Raw genomic sequence first — 10,412 nt, forward strand, 5'->3', positions numbered from 1 at the left:
AAAGTGACATTTACCGCACCTTTATGTAATTTTTATGTGTCCAATTGTCTCAGCTTTCAGTTGTCAGAAAGTAGCAAATGGTCTACATGCCCAACATTTCACTGACTTCTTTCAAATTGCTTTTATTTTTACTCCATAAGAAAATTGATGGTGACTACTACCATGCCTTTCTAATACTGACAAACTACACTTTAAAATTCTGCTAAAATAAAATTAAAAGCCATTAAACTATTTTGTAATTAATCCACTTGGATATTATACCATGTAAATTACTAAAATATCCATCTTAGATTATAGGACACAAACACTGGCATGGAGAATGTGAGTTATCTGTTCACTTAAGTTCTATTATTTTCACAATAAAGATGTGTCACAATCTTGATGTGCAGCATTGATTAAGTGATAAATTACCAAAGAGCCATTTGATAAATTTAATATTCAAACAGAATTCTCACATATGTGTTTAGAAAAGGGTTATGGAATCTCCCTCCAAAACTAAAATAATCTGCTCGGGCCATGTGTGCGGTAAAGGTGAAGATGAGGCCTAGATTGAAGCTGTGAAGGTGAGGCCTAGATTGTTTGAAGACACCAAAATGTTGAAGATTCCAGTGCTCTGGGATACCTGCTAAGGTGAGCTGCAAATGGAGAGTGGAACCAGCCCAAGACAGAGAAGTGTACTGTTGTCAACAAAGCTGAAAGAAATTGGTGATCTGAAGAGCACTTTGGCATTAAATATAGACATGCAGAGTTTGGAGTTTTTGTTTTGCTTCAGTCTAGTATTTCCTCACTATGCTCCCTTTCAGAATGATAATGACTATCCTTTAGAATTGTATGCTGAAAATATGTAATCTGCTTTTTCATTTTAATTTTATAGAGAATTACACTTAAGCCATTGCATGGATCTCAGAAGATGTTTTGTCTTTTGGACTTTTAATAAGGTTGAGGTTGCTATAGTCTATGGGCACTTTTGAAGTTGGATTGAATGCACTTTCCATAATGGTATGGCTACAAACCAGGGCGGGTCAGGGAGTGGAATGTGATGTGAAGAGGAATGACCCTTTAGGAGACATTACCTTGTTACAATAGATGTGACCTTGTAGGAGGAAGTGTGTTCCTATGCAGTTAGGCTTTGAGGTCTTATATGCCCAGCTAGGCCTAGTGTGAGAGTCTCCCTTCTGCTGCCTGTAGATCAAGATACAGAACCCTCAGCTCCTTCTTTGGCACCATGTGTGTCTGCATACTGCCATGCTTCTTACCATGGTGATAATGGACTAAACTTTGGAAACTGTAAGCTAGCCCAAACTAAATGTTTTCTTTTATAAGAGCTGCCATGGTGTCTTAATCAGGGTTTCTATTCCTGCACAAATATCATGACCAAGAAACAAGTTGGGGATGAAAAGGTTTATTCAACTTACACTTTCTACATTGCTGTTAATCACCAAAGGATGTCAGGATTGGAACTCAAGCAGATCAGGAAGCAAGAGCTTATGCAGAGGCCATGGAGGGATATTACTTACTGGCTTGCTTGAGTTCCACTCTTGACTAGCTTTGGTTTTGAATAGCAATATGGAAAGTGTGAGTTGAATAAACCCTTTCCTCCCCAACTTGCTTCTTGGTCATGATGTTTGTACAGGAATAGAAACCCTGACTAAGACAAATTGGTACCAGGTGTAGGGTACTTCTGTAACAACCTGACCATGTTTTGGGGAGGCCTGTAAAGGGACTTTGGAACTTTGCATTAGAAAAGCCATTGAGGTGTTAAGAGCTCTGTGGGAAGTTCTGTAGGAACTTGGAAAATAATGTTGAGAAATGCAGAAAATGGAGGCCTGGCTTATGAAATTTCAGAGGGAAGATTAAAGACTCTTTTCAGGGCTGTTGCTAATTTGATTGTGACAATGCTGTGGTTTTGGTTAGCTGAGGCTGATGAATCAACTGTGATTAACAAGATACCAGAACTACTACAGTGAAAGCTTTGCATTGCTAGGACTATTGATACTGGTCAGCTGGAGCTAAGTAATTAGTGGTGATTAAGAAGGGACCAGAATCACTGAGATCAAATCTTCTGGAAGTGTTTTCAGAGAACACAAAGAGGCGGTGTTCTAAAGATAGCCAAGGTTGTACCTCATGCTGTGGCTGGACCTGGTGTTGTGTAAGAGTCACCAAGTAGTACTGATTTTGAAGACATGAAGAACAGCTGAGGCTGGGCACTGTGAGAATTCATGGAAGGTCATTGATGAAGGTGCAGCCTCAGTTGCAATTGATGGCTCAGGACTGAAGGGATCATGCAAGGGAGTTGAGGCTTGGCACCATAATTAGAGCCTATGAGAGGCTATTGGTGAAGCCTAGTTAAGTCAAAAGACAGCAGTATTTTGAAGATGCCAGTACCATGAGATGACCCCCAAGAACAGCAGTAGCAGTGGAGTACAGGTATTGGGGCCAAGAAGAAAAGGTGTGTGCTACAAACAGCAGAGCTGGAGAAGTGACCCAAATCCTTGGAGGAGCCCAGAAGATTGTGAGTGGATCCCAAACATTAGATGGTTAGAGTTTGATTTTGATTTTGATTTTAATGGTGCCCTGATATTTTTCCCTCTTTAAGAAGAAAGTATTTTAGTTGAGCCCACAGTTAAGAGACTTTGAGCCTCTCTGCTCTTTGACACTGCTGAGGAAGCATCACTGAAGGCTCTTGTCACCCTGCCATCATATTTAAATCAGAGCCTAAGGAGCCGAAACAGCTGCAGAAGCACTTAATTGGAGGACTGAGCTTTGAACAACGGAGGAGAGTCTGAGGAACCATCTTGAGCAATGGGGAACTCTCACTGACGGAGTGGTAATGAGAGATCCAAATACCAAAAGATCCGGAGGCTTTGGGTTTCTCTCATATGCCACTGTGGCGGAAGTGGACGCTGCCATGAAAGACCATACAAGGTATGGAACAGTTGCGGAACTTAAGAGAAGATTCTCAGAGACCAGGTGCCCACTTAACTGTGAAAAAGATTTTTTGTTGGTGGTATTAAAGAAAACACTGAACAATATCACCTATGAGATTATTTTGAGCAGTATGGGGAAATTGAAGTGATTGAAATTATGACTGATAGAGGCAGTGGAAAGAAGAGGGGTTTTGGTTTTGTCACCTTTGATAACCATGGCTCTGTGGATAAAATTGTTATTCGGAAATACAATACTGTGAATGGCCACAACTGTGAAGTAATAAAGGCTCCATCAAGCAAGAGATGGCTAGTGCTTCATCCAGCCTGAAGCCAAAACCACGAAAATCACCTCCGAGGTCAAAGAGGTTCTGAAGGTGGTTTTGGTGGCAATAACAATTTTGGTCAAGGAGGGAACTTCAGTGGTCATGGTGGCTTTGGGTGGCAGCTGTGATGGTGGTGGATATGATGGCAGTGGGGATGGCTATAATGGATTTGGCAATGATGGAAGCAATTTTGGAAGTGGTGGAAGCTACAAGGATTTTGGCAATTGTCAGACCCTCCTGGGCTCCCTCAGTGTTTGCCCCCCCTGCTGACCTTGCTGCTGCACATGGAAACATTTGTTTTTAAGAAAAGAACATCTTCACCTTTACTGTTTGGCCAATGGGCAGTAACACTGTTGAGTCAGTTCCTGTTTTATCCTGAGAATGTAAACTTGTTTTTGTCATTTCCATGTTCCTGTTTTTATCCTGAGAATGTAAACTTGTTTTTCCACTGTGCTTCCAGGTTTTTTCCACCTGGTGGACTTGGTGCATATATATTGTGAACCTCAGTAAAATTTTGGCATTCTTGTAGCACCAATGACCAGAGTCTATGTCTTTTGGTAAGTCCCCCAGGACTATGCCTGGTTCTCAGTACCATGGCAGAGTGGGTGCTGTCAGGCAATTACAGCAACCAGTCTTTAAATTTTGGACCGATGAAAGGAGGACACTTTGGAGGCAGGAGCTCTTGCCCTTATGAAAGCAGAGGCCAGTATGTTACTAAACCATAAAACCAAGGTGGCTGTGGAGATTCCAGGAACAGCAATAGCTATGGCAGTGGCAGGAGGTTCTAATTACAACCAGAAAACAAACCTTAACAGAAGAGGAGAGACAGAGAAGCGAAGAGAGCTACTGGTTACAACAGATTTGTGAACTCAACCAAGCACAGTGCTGGCAGGGCCTAGCTGCTACAAAGACATGTTTTAGACAATACTCATGTGTGTGGGCAAAAGCTCCAGGACTGTATCTGTGAATAATTGTATAACAGGTTATTTTAGTTTCTCTCCTATGGAAAGTGTAAAGCATTCCAACGAAGGGTTTTACTGTAGACCTTTTTCACCCATACTGTTGATTGCTAAATGTAAAAGTCTGATCATGACCCTGAATTTTAAAAGAGATTGAATATTTTAAAGGAATTGAAATTTTAATATGTAAGAATTTGTAAAGACTGTGGAACTTTTAAGGTTATTTAGTGTAGGGAGTCGTATTGGATTTTGGCCTGGCCGCTTTTTGACTGCAATGGCTCAAACTGGCTAGGTGACCACAGATATTCACCTCTAAGATGACTGTCATAAAGTCTTGAGATTGTTGGACAAAATCCTCTCCCATGAAATTATGGCACAGGAAGATAACATTAGATCTTGGGGATGAATATAAAAGTAAGGGTTGAGACTTAATAGTGATGTGTTTGTGCGTCATATTGACAAGGTGTCAATTGTACTGGCTGGTTCTTCATGTCAACTTGACACAAGCTGGAGTTATCACAGAGAAAGGAGCCTCCCTTGAGTAAATGCCTCCTTGAGATCCAGCTATTCGGCATTTTCTCAATTAGTGATCAAGGGTGGGGGGCCCCTTTTGGGTGGTGCCATTCCTGGGCTTGTACTCTCAAGATTTGTAAGAAAGCAAGCTGAGCAAGCCAGGTGAAGCCTCCATGGCCTCTGCATCAGCTCCTGCTTCCTGGCCTGCTTGAGTTGCAATCCGAACTTCCTTTGGTGATGAACAGCAATGTGGAAGCTGAATAAACCCTTTCCTCCCCAACTTGCTTCTTGCTCATGATGTTTGTGCAGGAATAGAAACCCTAAGACACATTTTATTAGTGTCTAACTGAGACACTTCAGATACCAACTTAATATATTTTTCTTTTACAATTCTACATTTTTGTTTATTTTATTGTATGAATGTTTTCCTCTCTCAAGTAGGTTTGTTTGACATGTGTGTGACTGGTCCCTGTGGAATTCAAAAGGCATTAAATCTTCTGTAACAGGCGTTACAGGTAGGTGTGTGTCACTGTATATATATATGTAATGTGTACATATGTACACACAGGCGGTGGTACACATATGAAACTTTGAGGACAACTTGGGTTGGTGGTTCCATGTAGGTTCTGAGGAAAAATCTCAGGCCATCAAATTGATTCAATTGTCTATACCCATTGTGCCATACAAGTATTCTTTTTAACAGGATCTCAATGAACACCCTTCAGTCAAAATTCTCATACAATTGTAGGTGCCACAGGCATTTTGAATATATTTCTTTGAGAAGACATATATAAAAAGATGAATGATATTTTTAAAAAATGACAACAAAGGCTAGGGAAGTTATAGGGATGAAACTGTGTTCACTACCAGTGAGAACAGAAAGTTGTATAGACAGTGTGGAAATCAGCAAAACATTAAGACCTAAATTTGCTTACTGCTCCTTAGTTTATACCCAAAGGCCTGTTAAGTCATCCCCCAGACATGCTTCCACATCTATGGGTTTTGCAGAACTATTCATAAAACCTAGGAAAAGGAATCAGACTAGATGGCCAATGAAATATGAATGGATAAAGAAAATATGGTGCATGTATACAGGAACATTTTATTTATCCTTGGAGGAAATGAATAATGTCATTTGAAAAAATTGTATGATATGGAAATCATTACGTTAAATGAAACAAGTCAGACTCAGAAGGACACAACATGTTTGTTAGTTTGGTGTGGCAATAGAGGTCATGGAACTATACATGACCTAATAGGAGGAGAAAGAGAGATCTTAGTGGAGAGAAGAATAAAAAGGGAAGTAGTGAATTACTTGTGACTTGAAAGACAATATTTGGAGGGTTGGGGTGAAGTGAATCAGTATGATGGGTATCAGGGCTGAGAGGAAGTTACACAGTTGTATGTTACAGAAGACATAGGAATAATTTATGAAATTTCCATAATGAAATCCATCACATCTCATCTAATTTAAATCTAAGAGAGTGACAATATTCCATATTATAAAGTTAATTCTTATCATTTAATAGTCCCAGTATCTACAGGGTCTATTGCACTTCATTTGACAAGCATAAACTCTAAAAGATGACTATGCTATATTATGATTTAAAGCAATAATGTGTGTTACAGAAGTGGTACGTTAATAGATTTGTAGCTCAGAGGAAAGGGAAGAGCTAGCTGAGAAAGGAAATACTTCTATATGTATAATGCTTATAAATTAACAGAGTTTTTAATTTCTTACAATGTTAACATACAAAGCATATAATTAAAACTTAAAGATTTTTATATAACAAAAGACCTAGACATTCAAAATATACTTCTAATGCTGTGTAATACATTGCACTGATAGATTGAATTTTCTGTGTTCCTATGCATAGCTATTACCTTGTTAATTTCCATAAGTCTGGCTATTCAAATTTATTTTTGAAAATACTCAGATGGCAAGTTTGTCTGAGAAAAATATCTGATGTGTTCAGGCCACTTACTTTTAATACAGTGAAGCAATTACACTGCTTGGTTATACAGATAACTAGAAAGCTTCCAAGCATAAAAATCGATCTAGCTCAGTCATCTGTGAATACTCAAACATCATTTAACACATGATGCTATTTATCGAGAATAAACCATCAAAAAAATGCTCATCGATGTGTGTCAATTTTCCCAATAAAAATAAACCACTGTGCCTACAGTTGATTATCCTCTATTCTGACCCCTGATATTTTAGGCTAAGAATATTTGAATGGACTGAGATGCTATCAAGGGCTTCATATTAGCAACTACTATCTCATATAACAAATAAATAAATCCTATTTCCAGTACTTATTACAGTTTTTTTGGGAGAATGCACCGTACACTCCATCTTCTAGTCCAGTCCACACCACTAACCAAAAATTTAAAAAGTCTGCAGCCATCAGGGACTACCAGATGAAGCCCCTACCCCAATTCCCAATGGGCAAACCCAGTAGCAGTGAACTCTCTGCCACACCTGCAATTTACTTCCCAAGGTCACAGGTCCACTTGAAATCCTGGAAGCATACTGCTGCCAGGGTCAACCAGGTGAGATCCCTAACCTCGACCCCCTGCCTGCTGGATGCTCAGCAAACCCAGTAGCTATGAAGGCTGCCTGTGACTTCTGCACTCAATCTTCTGGTTCATACTTTTAACTACAATTCCAAAAGCCTGCATGCAGCCATCACATGTCACCAGGTAAGATACTAACCCAATTCTCTGCCTGCCACCTGCTCTAGGCAAACCTACTCTACCCCCAGTGCACTCCACTTCACGTGTCACAACTCCTTGAGTATCTCCTTGTGGCTCTCCAGGATAGAGGACTGCAACTACCAGCTCCACAGACAGAGATATACTTACATCAGGGACTACCATATCTGCCTGTAGCCCCAGAAGCCTGCTCCCATCAGGGACTACTGGGCCTGCTAACACTAGAAACAGCTATAAGCCTAAACATCAGCTTAAGAACACAATCAACAAAAGGCAGGGTAGTATGACACCATCAAAAACCCAACTCTTCTACAACGGAAAGCCCTGAATGTCCTCACATACCAGAATCAGAGGAAAGTTACCTTGTATCAAATCATATGAAAATGATAGAAGCCTTTAAAGTGGAAATGATTAAATCCTTTATAGAAACACAGGAAAAAAATAGAGGCCCTTAAATAGAAAATGAACTTTCAGAGGAATCACCATCTTTGACTTCAAGTTGTATTACAGAGCAATAGTGATAAAAAGCTGTATGGTATTGGTACAGGGACAGGCAGGTACATCAATGAAATAGAATTGAAGACCTAGAAATGACAGCACACACCTCTGGTCACTTGATCTTTGACAAAGGAACTAAAACCATCCAGTGGAAAATAGACAGCATTTTCAACAAATGGTGCTGGTTCAACTGGAGGTCTGCATGTAGAAGAATGCAAATTGATCCTTTTTTTACATCCTTGTACAAAGCTGAAGTCCAAGTACATCAAGGACCTCCACATAAAACCAGATACACTCATATTAATAGAAGAGAAAGTGGGGAAGAACCTCGAACACATAGACACAGGGGAAATGTTCCTGAACAGAACACCAATGGCTTATGCTCAAAGATCAGGAATCAACAAATGGGACCTCATAAAATTGCAAAGCTTCTGTAAGGCAAATGACACTATCAACAAGACAAAACAACAATCAACAGATTTGGAAAAAAATCTTTACTAATCCTGCATTCAATAGATGGCTTATATCTAATATACACAAAGAACTTAAGAAGGTAGACTCCAGAGAATCAATTAATTCTATTAAAAATGGGGTACAGATATAAACAGAATTCTCAACTGAGGAATATCAAATGTCCATGAAGCATCTAAAGATATGTTCAACATCCTTAGTCATCAGGGAAATGCAAATCAAAACAACCCTGAGATTCCTCCTCACAACAGTCAGAATGGCTAACATCAAAAACTCAGGTGACTGCAGATGCTGGTGAGGATCTGGAGAAAGATCCTCCTCCATTGTAGGTAACATTGCAAAATGGTACAACCATTGGAGAAATCAGTCTGGTTCCTCAGAAAATTGGACATAGTATTACCCAAGAACCCAGCTACACCAATCCTGGGTATATATCTAAAAGATGCTCCAACATATAGCAAGAACACATGTTCTACTATGTTAACAGCAGCCTTATTTATAATAGTCAGAAGCTGGAAAGAACCCAGATGTCCTTCAACAGAATGAATACAGAAAATGTGGTACATCTACACAATGGAGTACTACTCAGCTTTTAAAAACAATGACTTCATGAAAATCTTAGGTAAATGGATGGAACTAAAAAATATCATCCTGAGTGAGGTAGCCCAGGCACAAAAGAACACACATGGTATGCACTCACTGATAAGTGGATATTAGCCCCAAAAGTGTGGAATACCCAAGAAACAATTGAGAGACCACATGACCCTCAAAAAGGAAGATCAAAGTGTGGGTGCTCCTGTCCTTCTTAGAAGGGGGAACAAAATACTCATGGGAAGAAATATGGAGACAAAATGTAGAGTACAGATTGAGGGAAAGGCTATCCAGAGACTGCCCCACCTGGGGATCCATCCTAGATACAGATATCAAACCCAGACACTATTGCAGATGCCAAGAAGTGCTTGCTGACAGGAGCCTGATACAACTGATCTGGGAGGCTCTACCAGAGCCTGATAAATATAGAAGTGGATGCTCACAGCCAACAGGGTCGCCAATGGAGGAAGGAGAGAAAGCTCTGAAGAAATGGAAGGGGTTTGCAACCCCATAGGAAAAACAACAATATCAACCAACCAAACCCCATAAAGCTCCCACAGACTAAACTACCAACCAAAGAATACACATGGAGCAACCCATGGCTCCAGCCGCATATATAGCAGAGGATGGCCTTCTCAGACATCAATGGGAAGAGAGGACCTTAGTCCTGTGAAGGCTCAATGCTCCAGTGTAGGAGATGCCAGGGCAGGAAGGCAGGAATGGGGAGGTGAGCGGGGGAGCACCCTCATAGTAGGAGGGGTATGTAGAGATGGGATATGGGGTTTCCAGAGGACAAACTGGGAAAGGGGAAAACATTTGAAATGTAAATCAATAAAATACCCAATAACAAAGAAAATGAATAAACATAAAAAGTACAGGAAATTATAATCAAAGAGGTGAAAAATGAACAAAACTGTTCAAGACCTGAAGGTGTAAGTAGAGGCAGTAAAGAGAACACAACCTGAGGGAGTCCTGGAGACAGAAAACTAACAAAGAAATCAGGAGCTACAGACACAAGTATCACCAGCAGAATACAAGAGATGGAAGAGAAAATCTTAACTATAGAAAATACAATATAAGAAATCAATACACTGGTCAAAGAAAATGCTAAAACTAAAAACTTTCAGATAGTACTAAAATTCCAACTTATAGGCCTAGGAAATATCTTCAACAAAATCGTAGAAGATAATTTCCCAACCTAAGGAAAGAGATGCCTAAAAGTGTATGAGAAGTTTACAAAGTGGACCAAAAAGGAAAATCTTCCCGCCATCTAATAATGAACACACTAAATGTTCAAGGAAAGAATATTAAAAACACAAGAGATATTGGCCAAGTAACATGTAAAAGAAGACCTATTAGAATTGCACCAGACTTCTCAACAAAGACTTAAAGTCAGAAGAGCCTGAGCAGAT

At 39.9% G+C, this 10,412-nt stretch overlaps 1 pseudogene; it reads left to right on the plus strand.

Moving 5' to 3' along the window:
- Window positions 1–2,391: 2,391 nt before the first annotated feature.
- On the plus strand, window positions 2,392–4,038 carry Hnrnpa1-ps25 (heterogeneous nuclear ribonucleoprotein A1, pseudogene 25; annotated as a pseudogene).
- The last annotated feature ends 6,374 nt before the right edge of the window (window positions 4,039–10,412 follow it).

Source organism: Rattus norvegicus, chromosome 2 (assembly GCF_036323735.1).
Source record: "Rattus norvegicus strain BN/NHsdMcwi chromosome 2, GRCr8, whole genome shotgun sequence".
Lineage (NCBI taxonomy): Eukaryota > Metazoa > Chordata > Mammalia > Rodentia > Muridae > Rattus > Rattus norvegicus.